This window comes from Anomaloglossus baeobatrachus, chromosome 1, assembly GCF_048569485.1.
Source record: "Anomaloglossus baeobatrachus isolate aAnoBae1 chromosome 1, aAnoBae1.hap1, whole genome shotgun sequence".
Classification (NCBI taxonomy): Eukaryota; Metazoa; Chordata; class Amphibia; order Anura; family Aromobatidae; genus Anomaloglossus; species Anomaloglossus baeobatrachus.
The window spans coordinates 203386209-203402934 of NC_134353.1; the positions used below are offsets into that span (position 1 = coordinate 203386209).

Here is a 16726-nt window from a genome sequence, read left to right on the forward strand (position 1 = left end):
TCTTGCTGCTCCCCTGATTACGCAGGTTTTTTTTTTTATTAATTTAATATAATTCATACAGTTCCATTGCTGCGGGCTTTTTAATTTTTGTTGTCCTTACTAAGGGGGCATGGCTCAGTGGATTCACTGGGCACAAGTCTTTAAGTCTTTATGCTTCTCTGCATTATTACACTGTGAGCAGTGTCCCCTTGGTAAAGACAATAAAAAATACCACCTGATGAAAAAGCCTGTATCCTTGGAACCTGGTTATATAGGTAATGAATACTTTCAGGTACCTTTGCATTTTACGATATCACATTATATCGTTATGAATAGGAGCTCAAAAAGTGATTCATAAACTGGGTCTCTTTGTATAACAGCATTTTATAACACCTTAATAAATCTTTGCTAAAAAAAATAAAAGAAAACATGAACAATTTCCAGTACTTAAAATCCTCTCTGGATTTCTGACTATGATTACAGATAATTTTCTGTAAAACCTGTACACGTCTCCGGTATAAGTGACAGTTAGACAGATGTCACTTCATCCATTTGCTCCTACAGCCCTCTTGTGGACAAGAATAAAAATGATACTCAAACTACATGGCGATAAGTGTTGCATGTCAGCAGTTCTGGGACTAGTCATGAAACCAAAAAAACGTTCTGCAATATTCCTGCAACATTTTAAGTTTTTGCAGTAAAAAATGGCCAAGATCACACACAAAAGGCACGTGAATTGCACTGATGTCTATGGCAAGTGAGTAATGGGTAACTTTTGTCCAGTGACAGAAAATCCACCCATTTTGAGACAATTGTGTTTCCGTTATATATACAGGTCCTGGCAGTATTGGGCTACTAGAAAGCAGAGAGCCAAAGTACATGTCCCAGTAGAGTTTATGATTTGCTCGGTAAGCTTCAGAACATGAAGAAAGAGATGGGACATCACTCCAAAATCAATATGTTTACCTCAATACATATTAATTGCATTTTTTTCCAGATCCATAAGACTCATAGAGTAACATTTATGAATATATTATCTTGTGAGAGCAATGTTTTGGCTCACAGACCCTTCATCAGGAAGAGAGAATGGCGGGAGACATCAGAGGTTTAAGGTGTTTTCAGCGAGATGGCATAATGGGTAATTTCACTTTAAGGCCTCCTTCACACGTCCGTGTCTCCGGTACGTGTTTGGTCCGTTTCCTTACATGCCGGAGACACAGGCACACGTAGACCCATTCAAATCAATGGGTCTGCGCTCACGTGCGTTTTTAGCCATGGACCGTGTGTACGTGTGGAGCATATGTGTGCCCGTGTGCTGCACACGTAGACATGTTCATTTTTCTCCTGCATCACGGGCGTCACTTGGACCACACACGGACCGCACGGATGTGATGTCTGTGACACGCACCAGAGAAAACACACATGTCTGTGAAAGCAAAAGAATTTCTATACTCACCCTCTCCAGCGCTGCTGTCTCTGCCACTGCTGTCACTTGCTTCCGACTCCCGCTCATTATGCTCATCGCATATTCATTCCACTGCGGGCCGAAAGCAGCAGCAGTGGGGAGTCGGCAGGACCGGAGACCGAAGATCAGCACCACGGACAGCAACGCCAGGGACAAGTGAGCAGAAAGGTCCCGTTCTCCGTGTGTTATCACGGATAACACACGGAGAACACACGTGTGCCATAGACACGGCACACGGAGGACAATACGCACCTTTGACACGTACGTGAAAAACGTGCGTGATTTACACGGACGTGTGAAAGAGGCCTAAGATACAGGCTACGGAGGATTATAGACAGGAGCATAGCGAATCTGTGTCACAGTCACGGTAGGTCGCAATGTCACACAATTGAAAATTATTAAATACGATGTAGCAGATCGACACTCCAATCTCATTGTCAGGTGACATGTCGCCCTAGCCCTACTAAACAATTGTTTTTCTTCAATATTAAAGTGCTAGAGCAGAATAATGAGGGGTCATGTTCTAGAAATTTTGGACAAGTGAAAAAGGCAATTTAATCAACTTATCATCAACACAAACTATCATGACAAATGACAACATCAATCATAAAGTTGATTTGCACATTGGAATTATTTTTGCCCTTCCCAGTGCTGTAGCTGAAAAGTCATTTTAAATTTTAAATAACAGATCCCATCAATAACAGCCCAATCTAGGGCCCAATCTAGGGCATAGATAATAGCAGAGCTCAATCAGTCATTTTAATTCATCACAAAGTTGTGCAACTCAACAACCTATGCCGACTAACCACGAACAAGTCACTGAATAAATGGCTATAGTCCTTAATGTATGGTCAGTTTTAGCTACAAATACCCTATGTCCTTGTTGGCTACGAATTTGGTTTAGACCAGTTCACAGTTTTTGATAATGTACATTCAAGTAATCTCATACAAAACAATATAATAATAAATAGGGAAAATTCCTAATGGGCAGATTCCATTGGACCCATGTAGAGAGAGATCATTTTTCCCGTGCTAAATCCCCCTAGTGGGTAATACAGAGCTTTTTGGCTTCACATGGAAGCGGAGTGAAAACCTTACATATAGCTCCATAACAACTAAAAACATATAATAGTAGAGTATTACTGGTCCAAAACGCATCTCGCACAGGGCTGAACACCGAGCGTACCTGAGCACAGCGCTGCTTGTGAGAGTGAAATACGCACATAAAGGATTCGAACTCCAAACCCAAATTCTGATTTTAAAAGTTGCTGTTTGGTTCGAAATCTGAGCCTGGGGTTTCCTCATCTATACTTGTAATGCACGTATGGGCCAGGTCTGAGCTGCTCTCCAATCTAACTCATTGAGATGTATGGTGGATCTCTTTCTATGACTTTCATATGTCCTAGCAAAGTGTTCCCCAACTCCAGTCTTAAGAACCACCAACACTGCATGTTTTCAGGATTTCCTTAGTATTGCGCAGGTATTGGAGTCATTACTTGTGCAAGTGATCAAATTATGACCTGAGCAATGCTAAGGAAATCCTAAAAACACTCACTGTTGGTGGTCCTGGAGGATTGGAGTTGGGGAACACTGTCCTAGAAGTAGATATTAAAATGTCAAGGTTGTCCTTTAATATAGCATTATCTACACTACTTACTACATGAAAACAACTTTGTGGTCATAATACACTAATTCCATGGTCCAAAATTAATTAAAGTCATATTTATATCACATCCAGCTAGAAAAGCCTTCTTATGTGCACAGAATACAATATTCCCTTTGGAACTTGCAAAGTTGTGACATCATGGGCAGCCATCCAGAGGTGAAATGTAATACTACAACATTAAAATGCTGTACGTACAAGACTGATCAATAAAAACATTGGTAGTAGTATATTTCCACACTTATGCATGAGATATGTTTTATCACTGTTTATTGAGAATTTTTTTTATGGTGTAATTATTGAAGCCTTTAAAACTCATATTCCTGCAGAAACTATCTACTATCTAACTATCAACTATCTAGATTGGTGATGAATGCTAGATGGGGGGTGTTCTGACCACGATGACCCCTCAAGATTCCTGGAATGATAGGTGATGTTTAATGTATTAGCTGCAGATCATGGGTCCTATTGGCCTATTTGAAGCCTGCGGCACTCACAGGGAAAGACGAGCTCTCTACTCAAGATTTACATGAGAGCCAAAGGCTTTGAGTAGAGTGTTAGAGTACACGCTTGAAATTTGCCATGGACACTGGCCAGGTCACTGGCATAAACCTACAATAACCATATACTTCCATTAGAACAAATTTTATTGACATACATTTTTTGGAAACTTTCAGAGGTGGCCTATATTTTTTATTATTCCAATAAGGAAAGGTATGTAGGTGAAAACATGTGAACCATATTCTAAAATGACACTTTTGCAATAGAAGCAGTTGACTACTATATAGGATATACACTATATGGACAAAAGTAATAGGACACACATCTTCAATCGGTCCCATTGCATCATGTGCATAAACTTCAGCACCGCGTCATGCAGTCTGATCAAAGATTTGTTAAAGAACCTGTCACTCTAGAGAGCTCAATGAATTTGAGTGTGACCCTCCAATAGGATATCACCATTGTAAAAAGTCAGTAGATTACATTTTTTTTCTCCTAAATATTCCATTATCAGCTGTGAGTGATATTTTTGAAAAGTTGTAGTGTTTAGGAATCCCAGCTACTTGGCTATGAAGTGGGGGACCACAATGTTACAGTGCTGACGTGACGACCTTAGTGCATACATGTCACCAACGCTAAACTGACTCAGTAACTGCAGGGATACCTACCTGGCATTGATGTAATCATGAAAAGGTGTGCTGGGAACTTCATGGCATGGGTTTCCATTGCAGAACATTGTGCCAACTGTAAGGCGGGCTTTGCACACTACGACATCGCAGGTGCGATGTCGGTGGGGTCAAATCGAAAGTGACGCACATCCGGCGTCACTTGCGATGTCGTAGTGTGTAAATCCTAGATGATACGATGAACGAGCGCAAAATCGTCGTCATCGTATCATCGCTGCAGCCTCCGACATTTCCATAATGCCGGGGGAGCGACAGGTACGATGTAGTTCCTCGCTCCTGCGGCAGCACACATCGCTGTGTGTGAAGCCGCAGGAGCGAGGAACTTCACCTTACCTGCCTCCCGGCTGCAATGAGAAGGACGGAGGTGGGCGGGATGTTTACATCCTGCTCATCTCCGCCCCTCCACTTCAATTGGCCGCCTGCCGTGTGACGTCACTGTGACGCCGCACGACCCGCCCCCTAAGGAAGGAGGCGGGTCGCCGGCCAGAGGGACGTCGCACGGCAGGTATGTGCGTGTAAAGCTGCCGTAGCGATAATAATCGCTACGGCAGCTTTCACTATATATCGAACGTGCGACGGGGGCGGGACTATCGCTGCAGCATCGGTAACACATTGTTACCGATGTTGCAACGTGCAAAGCCCGCCTAAGATTTGGTGAAGGCGCAATAATGCTAAGGGTTTGCTTTTTTGGGCTTTCAATTATGTTCCAGTAAAGGGAAAGCTTAATGCTTCAGCTTATTAAGACACTTTGGACAATTGTATACCTCCAGCTTTGTGGGAACATTTTAGGAAAGTCCTCTTTCTGTTCCAGCAGGACTGTGCCCCAATGCACCAAGCAAGGTTCATAAAAACATGATTGGGTGAGTTTTAGGTGGAACAACATGACTGGTCAGCAAGGAGCCTTGACCTCAACCCCATCAATCATCTTTAGGATGAAATAGAACAGATATTGTGAGAGAAGCCCTCTCATCCAAAATCAGTGTCTAACCTCCAAAATTCTTTTCTGGAAGAATGGGCAAAAATTCTCACAGACACACTCCTTAAAGGGTACCTGTCACCAAATTTGGTGACTATAAGCTGCGGCCACCACCAGTGGGCTCTTATATACAGCATTCTAACATGCTGTATATAAGAACCCAGGACTCTGTGTAGAACGTAAAAATCACTTTATAATACGCACCTAAACGGGTGGTGCGGTGCAAACCAGTCAGATGGGTGTCTCCGTTCTCTGGGTCCAGCGCCTCCTTATTTGGCCATCTTTGTCCTCCTTCTGAAGCTTGGGTGCATGACGCGTCCTACGTCATGCACACAGGCCGGCATTGAGGTCTTGAGCAGGCGCACTTTGATCTGCCCTGAGTGGGGCAGATCAAAGTATTGTAGTTTGCCTGCGTGGGACCTCAATGCCGGCCTGTGTGCATTACGTAGGATGCGTCATGTACCCAGGCTTCATAAGAAAGAGGACAAAGATGGCCGAAAGTGGAGGCGCTGGACCCAGAGAACGGAGACACCCATCTGACCGGTCTGATGTGAGAATGTTGTATAAAAGAGCCCACTTGTGGTGGCCGCAGATTATAGTCGCCAAATCTGGTGACAGGTTCTCTTTTAGTAAACCCTCCCAGAAGTTAGTTTAGCTGATAATGGGTAGTCAACCATATTAATGCCTATGGATTAAGAATGGGATGTCATAAAAGCTGCAGCAGATGTAATGTGTAGGTGTCTCAATACTTGTTCAGATAGTGAATCTGTATTTTTCTATTCAAGACAAGAACGTTGTGAGAACAAAGCCCTAACATTTCATAACTGTCCATTGTGCATCAGAGTACTCCTGAAATGTGCAATCTGAGAAATAAGACTTCAGACTAAAGCAGAAAATAACTCTGCTGTACATCCCTGAAACTTTGAGACCCCCCTTGTCATTGTCTGGATTTTGCCAATGAGCAAATGTCATCAAAGGTTGAAGGCTACACAAGGTATGTCAACCATGAATGTCTAGACAAAGCAAAACATACCTAAACTGCAGCAAAAATGAAGTCCTAAGCAATGGCACACAAGGTCACCCAGACACATGCAAACCACCTTGAGAAGCAGACTTGCTGACTGAGGACAATGCACAGATACAGTAGTCATCACTATGACCCATAAGATACACTTACAAAGCCCCATTTATACAGAAATCACTTCTTAAAAAATATCCATTACAATAGAGGCAGATGACCAGAGGATTTTTTTTTTCTTGCAGCCTCCAAGTAAATTATTCTTAACCATATCATTGCCATACATCCTATCTGTCTGTCCAATATACAGGAGAAATAAAGCATTGATATATGAAAGACATAGGAACATTGATTACTCACATTTAGGAGACACAAAGATCCAGTGGCTGCTCTACAAGAAAGAAGAGTTGATTTAGATGAATTAGAGATGTCTTTCTGCTGGTGAAGGAGGACTGCGGTATGGTGTGTGCTCACTTTCTCTATGCTAAGCCCTGCATGCTGCCTGCATCCTCTGCATCTGTCAGATGTGACCTCCCTGCTGCCTCAGGCTTCACACTCTCATATTATGTGATGCGCAGCAATGTGCTCCACCACCTCCTGCCTGCAAATAGTGACATCAGGGAGAATAATAATGATGGGATCTATCAAAGTCCCCCAGCTGCAGACCACAGAACACTGCTACATCAGAGGATAGGATTAGGAACAGCTCTTTGCCTCATTTTACCATTTCATTTGCCATTGTTTTTTGTATTGTAATTAGTGATGAGCAAGCACTACCACGCTCGGATGGGAGACTTAAGCACCTGAGTATGATGGCAGTCAATGGGGGGGCTCAAGCATTTTTTCCGATTTCCCGGAAAAATGCTCTAGTACCCCATTGACTTCCATTATACTCGGGTAGTCTAGTCACGCCCGTTCGAGCATCCACCTGCTCTTTACGAATACCGAGCTTCCGAGCATAGTAGTGCTCGCTCATCACTAATTTTAGTATACCACAATAGGAAATTACAGGTCATAATGTTCCACATTGTTCTTAAATAAGATTGAGAGGTTTTTACTCACTGTATCTAAATATCAGCATCTTCTATAATAAATGTCCTTTTAATTTAGATTGCAAGGTCTTATGAGCAGGACTCCATTGCAGCTCCTTATATATGATGTCTGTACTAAATTTATTTCATAGTCTTGGTACGATTAATTAATGATCAATACCATCATTACAAGGAAGAAGCATCTTCTTAAGTACATATTGTAATTTTATGTAAGAGTCTAAAACTGTTTTATTATGTTTCTTTTTCATAAATCTGTAATAGATGGAATTAATAAGGCTATGTTCATGTGTGAGGCGCAGATTTGGAGTATGGAAAGTATGCCGATGTTTAAAGAAGTTTCATCAAAATTTGTTTCCTAATTCTTGAAGGCAAAGGAAGTTTTGCCCTTCAATAAATTACTGCAGTAAAAAACATGGGCTCCTGCCCCTACTAGTTGGAGCGGCCAAGCATTTAATTTCTCTCCGCTGGAAGCAACCTTCTCCTCCAACTCTTCAGGATTGGGAGGAAAAAGTTCATATGTTATACAGATTAGAGGAGCTATCTAGCTGAGAGACACATACTCATCCTACTTTTTAAGAAACTTGGGATCCCTGATCCTCCGAAACGCGTACCTGTTTGAAAATTGCCACTTGTTTTTATACATATGGAATGACCTTTTAAATCATTTTGGAATAAAGAAATTCATTTTTTAAAATAATCTGGAACCTCGATGCTGGAATTTCCTTTCTTCAATATGTAGACCAAGTAGTTGTTTCACGCAACGGTCTAACTTTCATCGTTCTAAGGTACCATAGCTTCACTTTACAACCTATTCTTGATACTCCTGACAATCTTAATCATCATCTTTATGGCTATACTCCACGCCCGCCTTCTGGAATCCCAACCAAGAAGATGTGTGCCCTGATGAGTCCAAGCACTATCCATATGCTAATGCCTTATACTTTTTAAATATCACTGCAGTTTTAGCTCTCGCCTACCAAGTTTTGTTTTGTTCTATGATGTTCCTTCATTGTTTTGCAATTACCATGGAACTGTAATGTGAACAAAGTTATTTGTATCTGACCGAAGAATGTTCTTAAAATGAAGAATTGGTAAAAAGAAAAAATGTTTCCTAATCCATCCTAATTACGTATGTTATTGTGTTTAAGTGTATGAAAATAGTTAATCATCATCTTTCCCAGTTTACAGCATCACCCTGGGAATCTTTTGGCCCAAGTGACCTGAAATCAGGCTTGTCATCTGACACCAGGGTTTCTGTGTGTACCGGAAGTCGCTTTATCAATGTAAAGCCGGCTGCAGAAGAGCGTATGATAATGTGATGCCCTGGCAAAACCAGGTTGTCACACAATAGGCCCCCGCATAACACCTTCCCTCACCTAGGTCACATACAGCCAACCTGAAACCCTAGTCACCCCCCTCAGGGAAAGACAGGCACACCAGTGGGCGGGACCAGGCAGTTAGGAAACGCCCACCTAGGGGTCTAGACAGCCCGGGGCGGGAAAACAAACAGATTAAGTTGTAGTTCAAGTTGAGAGGAGTGGAGGCTAGAGCTAGGTGTAGCTCCAGCGGAGGAGAAGTTCAAGTTGGACGGTGCCAGGGTCGGAGCCCTGTTACCTTGGCTAGGTGGCAGGCGGTGGTCTCCGTCAGCAGGAGATGGGAAGACGGCTCGGCAGATCCGAGGAGGACCGGCACAGGCTTGGAGCCCGCCGGTACCGACACCGGAGACCCGACTGGAAACCGTGCACACAGAGGGGGTACTCGGACCCTGAAGCCAGGACCGGAACCAACGGCCTAGCTAATCAACCAATTGAGGGCAGGATTACAGGTTCTGTCCCAACCAAAGTCCCAAAAGCAGACAACCACCCACAGAGAAGGATAGGGCAACCGCCAGGGCCCATACATCCCACGGGTCAGCGTCAGTGGGCACGGCTCCTCAGGCACACAGAAAGCCGGGAGCGGACTCCCATGTTCCATACCAGGAAGTCTAAACACACAACCACAACTAGTGCAGAGGAAAAGACGGCGACCACCAGCCCGGGTGGGAGACCAGAGTACAACCGGCCGCGGCGGCCGGCCACTAGCACCTTGGTTTACCAAAAGACTTGTGCGATTGATTTAATTATGAGTAACCAAACATCCCCTGGTCCATCCGGAAGCGCAAGCCCCTGCTATCGCCATACCCTGCACAGAGACACTGGGCGCCGGGGCAACCATCCCTACCCACGGAGGGGTTAACATCCGGCTGCCACTACATCTCCCCCAGGTATCCCACAACAGCAGCGGTGGTGTCCATCTTCACCACACACCGAGGGTGGCGTCACGAACCAAATACAGTCAAGGCCGTACAATTACGTCCCCTTTTCATTTGGCGTGTCCACGTGACCTCTGGTCCGGAGGATCCCTCGAGCCACACAGCGGGTCCGGATCCGAGCAGCCCGGCTGCTGCCGGCGTGGGGGTGGCATAGTAACCCGACCTATTACTTATTGGACGAGTGCTGGAGCTGCCAGTCAATTACATGCAATATTCCTGTCCATAAGTCTGACCAAAGTAGAACATGCTTCGATAATTTTTCTCACTGACAGTGGGACTGATAAAAATTGTTTATCTGAGCAATGTCAGTATGCTGTCTGTATTTTAGCTGATCTAAAAATCAGTTAGCACATGTCCGATTTATATGCTGTTCAGCATGAGCCCTAATTCTATGGATACTTGTTCTGAGTATTAGATCTTATTCAGATGCAGTGGCGTATCCAGGAGGTGCAGTTGTAGAATTTGCCCCAGGTGCAGCCTGCAGGGAAGCGCCGTCGGGCCGCCTAATGTGGTGACTTAAGGTGTCTCCCCGATGGCTATATTTTGCCGTCCCCGGTAGACGGAGTCGGTCGTTCTATGAGATGACTATCAAGCTGACAGTCGCTTCAGAGAAGGTGTGGTGTGCTAGCTCCCAGATATTAATTGTACTTGCATCATTCAGTTGCAATTACAATTGAAACCCTAAATGTTGGTACTTCAAGGTTAGGGCAACATCAGCAGCTTGATAACACTGCTGATGTCACTCTTCGGCGCTGCAGGCATCAGAAGATTGGTGTAGGAAGTGCTCCAGTTGAGCTGAAGACACTGAAGATTTATTGTAATTAGAGGAAGAAGGAATTTGAGTACACAGTATGGAGAAAGATGGTAATTTATAGACACTGTATGGGGAGTGAGTTGGGGGACTTTATAGGGACAAAGTAAGGTGAGAAAATGGGACAGAGGAGAAATTTGAGGTCACAAAATTGGGAGTGAGTTGGGGGAGTATATACAGACAAAGAATGGGTAGCAGGGGGTGAATTTGAGGATACAGTATGGGGAGTGAGCGAGGGAATTTTAGGACACAGTATGGAGAGTGAAGGAGGGCTTTGAGGACACATTATGGGGCGTGAGGGGGAGGGAATTTGAGGACCCAGTATGAGGAGTGAGGAGAGAGAAATTTGAGGATACGGCATTGGGAGCGAGGGGGGAGAAATTTTAGTCCAAAGAATGGGGGAGCAAGACAAAGGATGAGGAACAAGTGAGGGGAAAATTTGAATGCACACTATGGGGAGCAAGGCAAAGAGAAATATGAAGACACAGTATGGGGAACAAGGGAGGGGAGAAATTTGAGGACACGGTATGGGGAGCAAGGGGAATGTATGGGGACACAGTGTGAGGAGTGAGAGGGGATGCGTGCGGACACAGTATGGGGAGGGAGGGGGGGATGACTGCGGTGGTAGTGAGGAGACAGTATGGGATATGAAAAACGTGAGGGAGCATAGAATAGAGACGAGAGTGGTGGGGGGTGGTATGGAGAGGGAGCAGCATGGAAGGGTTGGTGTGAGGCGATAGCATGGAGGGTGGCTGGATGATAGATGCATGAGTCTGTCTGGATCCAAGAAACTCACTCAGCTTTTATGCACACACACTGATTACAAGCAAACAAGTCACAGGTTAGGATGTTACCTTTAATAGCGATTCAAACCCATTTGTGACAACTTCTATGCATGTTATCAGGCCAAAATCACCAGGGTATGTGAACTTTTGATCAAGGTTATTTAGATATTTTTGGTTGTCATTATAATTTAAAAAGAGAAAACATAGTAGTTTGACAATAAATGGTTTTACCCAACCACTAACCACGAGTGGGAAAAAAAATTGTGTTATTCATATTCTCTGAAAAAAGGCCAAGAAAGCAAAAAATCTGCTGAGGTATGTAAACTTTTTAGCACAACTGTATATGACAGTTCAGTGCATCAATATCGATATTTCAGTACAATAAATGAAATACTTTCTTATCTAATTACAGATGTTTTATTGCAGCAATGGTTCACCATATTGCTGGATGAACAACTCAAGCAACTCAAGCAACTTGGGAGATTTCACCTTTGCTGACTGGACTTTGTATTGTAGTTTCCATGTGGCATTTAACTAAAAGGCTGAAAGGAAACTGATGGAGTAAGTAATCACATTTTTTGCAAAGGGATCTTTCCCAACTGTCCGGTGCACGTTTTGGCCCTTGAGCCAGTTCATGATGTTTCATGTAATGTGATTCATCCCAGGACTAATGCTTGGAAGTAAATGATAAAAAGTTACATTTTTGCATCAGTTTTGCCATCAGTTATGATTAGAGATAATCGGACCTGTGGAAGTGCGGTTCGGCATGGTCAGCCTGACTTTAGATAAAGTTCAGTTCTGACTTGACCTGAACATTAATGGAAGTCACTGACTGGTCAGTTTGAGTCACCGTCCATATGCAGCCGGCCATAAACAGAGCACTTCTGGGGGAAGGAGGGTTTTTTCATTATTTGTTGTTGCACACACTATATCCAATAACGCTGTTGTTACCCCCCAGTGCAAGCCATTCAACCCTGTAGGTGGCTCACACTGGGCTTGAGTACCGAACGTACCCGAGCACAGCGCTGCTTGCTCGAGTGGTTAGCCTATGTAAAGTACCCGAACTCTAATTCTGTTTTTTTGGTAAAGTCTGTGTTTGGTAAAACCACCGAACACCAAACTTTGGGTCTGTTAATGGCTGGCTGCATGTTAGCAGAGACCACAACTGCCCAATTAGTGACTTCAATTGGGGTTCGGGTGACGTCCGTGACCCAAACTGAACTTTATCTAAAGTTTGGCTGAATCCACCGAACTGAACTCTCTAGCTATGATTCATTGAGTCACACATGGCTAAAGAAACCTCTGACACAATACATGTGTGTGAACTCAGACATATAATTTATCTCCTGAATTGTAATAATCACAGTATACAGCCGTCTCGTCAGACTAATTTATCAAATATTTGAATATCAGAGTAGCATTTTGTGATATATCATTGAGTAGATAAAATGAGATTAGTCGTAAAAATGTTGCTACGTTAATGAACATAACAATAGAGTCCAATACTAATAAAACTGTATTATTATTTTATAAAATTAATTTTCTGGTAATTCTTATTCCATATGTCTAAGTTCCAGCTACAGTAATGGAATAGTGTTATTAAATATTATAATTTAGAAAACCTCTTTCTTAGTTAAGGAAAACAGCTTTGACTGCAGTATATAAGATACATTGGTCAAGAAGACAGATTCTGCTCAATCCATGCACAGAATTAAATAAGTAACACGTTTGCCAACATAAAACTCGAGATCCTACCTTTTCACACGTTATATAAAACTGAAGTGTTATATTAATGTGATAACAGGATTTCTTGTGTTTTTAATTAAAGTCAGTTGATAAAAATAAGTCAAATATGGAGAAATAACAAAATTATTCTTTGAAAGTCAATGTGAGCCATGTGAGAATGCTCGCTTTATCTTATGTACGATATTAGGAATTTTATTCTTAAAAGACTTGGAAATAGAACATTATGATTTAAGATTAAGTCAATAAATCACAATTAAATATAAATATGTGAAAAGGGAAAAAATACTGCACTACAGTGTATAAGTAATAAAGTAATAGATGCTAACACACAACAATTACACACATATATATATATATATATATATATATATATATATATATATACCATGCAACGTATACATACAGCACATAACATCACAGGGAATCTTAGTATTGTAGCAATTCATAATATGCATAAAATAGAAGCATATTTACCGTTAGCTACAAAGTAAGCACTGTAAAGCAATATCCACAGTACGCATGCCTGTGTTCTGGAGATCTCACAAGGAATGGTCTGTAGTCTGCTTCATGTAAATATGAAGACACGGAAACTTTCCTTTCATTGATGGAGAGCATTACATATTCAGCCGTCTGCTCTGCCCCCTGAAGAAGCAGCTAATAAGACGCCAGGTCTGCCTTAGTGACATCCAATCCCGCTCATGCTTCTCATCAGACGTTCAGCCATTCTCATTGCCATTCACCTCATTTCCCTCTAAGGCACCTGACTCCATAGGGAATTGTTTCCAAGGAAACTGCAGATAGAGATTTTCTTTCCTCCCAGATACTGTTGCCATGGAAACAGAGCATAATACATGTGCTCTACGCTTTCCTCATATTCTATACGCACATATAATATTATAGTATTATATGCATATATGTATATATATTCAGTACTGTGTATGAGTGTGTAAAAGTTCTGCAAAGTAAAACTCATGTCAATAATGGAAATGTTGAAGCACCACTACACTGTTTTGTTTTTTTTCTTTTCAGCGTTGGAGTGGTGCTTTAAATCTAAGTCCCCTGCCCCCTTGTCTTTTACTCTCCCTCCGGCATCTTCATCTGTTAACAGCGCCACGTCCAGCTGTCTTCTGCAGTTTGTGACCTGCTGGCTGCTCCAGTGTTTCATGGAATGCACCAGAGGTCACAACTCAGTACAAGTCTATGAGAGCCTTGTTCTGGCTCTCATAGAATTGCATTGAGTGCTTGTGCCATAACTACTGACTTCTGGCCAGTCAGAAGTTATGATCACAAGATGGCGATGTGGGACCAGAGCAATGGCAAAAAAGGTGAATATGACGGAGAGTGAGTATAAAGGCCACTTTACACACAGAGATAAATCTGCGGCAGATCTGTGGCTGCGGTGAAATTGTGGCAATCAGTGCCAGGTTTGTGGCTGTGTACAAATGGAACAATATGTCCATGATTTCACTGCAACCACAGATCTGCCAAAGATTTATCTCTGTGTCTAAAGTGGCCTTAAGAGTAAAGGTAGCGACTTTAGATTAAAAGCACCACTAAAACGCTGAAAAGAAATTGCTAGAGGGGTGCTTTAATAGTTTATTTTTATCAATTAACAAAATGCAAAGTAAATGAACAAAAGAGAAATCTAACAAATCAATATTTGGTGTGATTGGTCTTTGCCTTCAATTCTTCTAGGTACATTTAAGGCTACTTTACACACTGCGATATCGGTCCCGATATCGCTAGTGTGGGTACCCGCCCCCATCTGTTGCGCGACACAGGCATATCGCTGCCCGTGCCGCACAACATCGCCCACAGCCGTCACACATACTTACCTGTCCGGCGACGTCGCTGTGACCGGCGAACCGCCTCCTTTCTAAGGGGGCGGTCCGTGCGGCGTCACAGCGACGTCACTGAAACGTCACTGAACCGCCGCCCAATAGCAGCGGAGGGGCGGAGATGAGCGGGACGTAACATCCCGCCCACCTCCTTCCTTCCGCATAGCGGCCGGGAGGCAAGTAAGGGGAGCTTCCTCGTTCCTGCGGCGTCACACGCAGCGATGTGTGCTGCCGCAGGAACGAGGAACAACCTCGTTACTGCTGCAGTAACGAGATTTGAGAATGGACCCCCGTGTCGCCGATTAGCGATTTTGCACGTTTTTGCAACGATGCAAAATCGCTTATCGATGTCACACGCAACGGCATCGCTAATGCGGCCGGATGTGCGTCACGAATTCCGTGACCCCAACGACTCCGCATTAGCGATGTCGTAGCGTGTAAAGCCCGCTTTACACACAGTTTTTCAAGGAACATGGTATGGAGATCTTGCAGAGCTAACCACAGACCTACTGTTGATGTAGATCTTCATTAATACTTCTAGCTTTTCATGTAATTCCACACACACTCAATGATACTGAGATCAAGGCTCTCTGGGGACCATATCATCACTTCCAGGAATCATAGTTCTTCTTTACTTTGAAGATAGCTCCCCTCACACCCCACAACCCCTCTCCATAACTACTGAGCCCTCCTCGTACATAACCAGCTTCTCAACCATGACAGAAGATCAGCTTTTCTCTTTTCTCTCCAGATCACTCACCACCTGTGCACTTGACCTGCTCCCACCCCACCTCTTCCCCAACTCACCGCAGTCTTCATCCCAACCATAACCCATCTCTTCAACTTATCACTAACAACTGTCGTTTTCCTCTCATGCTTTAAACATGCCTCAATCACACTCATCCTCATAAAGCTCTCTGTGTCTAACTATCGCCCCATTTCACTTCTTCCCTATTCTCAAAATACTGGAACAGCATGTCCATCTTGAACTGTCCTCCAACTTCTTATCCTGTTACCTCTTTGACCAGTTACAATCTGGCTTCCGACTGCATCCTTCCACTGAAACTGCTCTAACTAAAGTCACCTACTAACCACCAAAGCCAAGCGACACTAGTCTGTCCTCCTCCTCCTAGACCTGTCTTCTGCCTTTGACACTGTGCATCATTCCCTCTTGCTACAGATTCTCTCATCAATTGATATCACAGATTTGGCACTATCCTGGATCACTTCATATCTAACGAACTGGACTTTCATCATCTTCGTTTCTCACACTACCTCTTCATCTCGCCCCCTATTTGTCAGTGTAACCCAAGGTTAAGTTCTAGGACTCCTGCTGTTCTCCATCTACACCTTCGGCCTGGGTCAGCTCATAGAGTCCTACAGCTTCCAGTAACATCTTTATGTTGATGATACGCAGATTTATCTTTCTGGACCTGATATCACCTCCTTACTAACCAAAATCTCACAATGTCTGTCTGCTATTTCATCCTTGTTTTCTGCTCGATTTCTAAAATTGAACATGGACAAAACAGAATTCATCATTTTTCCCCATCTCATTCTACTGCTCTACCCTACCTGACCTATCCATCAAAGTCAATGGCTTCTCACTCTTCCCAGTCACGCGTGCTCACTTTCTGGGGGTAACCCTTGACTCCACTCTCTCCTTCAAGCCACATATCCAAGGCCTCTCCACCTCCTGCTGACTCCAACTCGAAAATATTTCCCGGATCCTTACATTCCTTGACCAAGAATCTGCAAAAACACTAGTACATGCCCTCATCATCTCCCACCTCTACCACTGCAACCTCCTGCTCTCTGGCCTCCCTTCTAATATTCTCACACCACTACAATCTATCCTACACTCTGCTGCCCGACTAATCCACCTGTTCTCTTGC

At 43.4% G+C, this 16726-nt stretch overlaps 1 protein-coding gene across 3 annotated transcripts in view; it reads right to left on the reverse strand.

The window, feature by feature from the left end:
• Window positions 1–13580, reverse strand: part of TRIM2 (tripartite motif containing 2) — a 173031-nt gene extending 159451 nt beyond the window's left edge. Inside the window, exons 1-2 of one of the 3 annotated variants that reach the window (XM_075347746.1) lie at window positions 13468–13580; window positions 6649–6679 (exon numbers count right to left, since the gene is read on the reverse strand). The gene's annotated coding sequence lies outside the window, so the exon portion shown is untranslated. Of the gene's footprint in view, window positions 1–6648; window positions 6680–11316; window positions 11337–13467 lie in introns of those variants that run through there. The other 2 variants (XM_075347754.1, XM_075347769.1) reach the window with 2 other exon arrangements.
• Between the last annotated feature and the right edge of the window lie 3146 nt (window positions 13581–16726).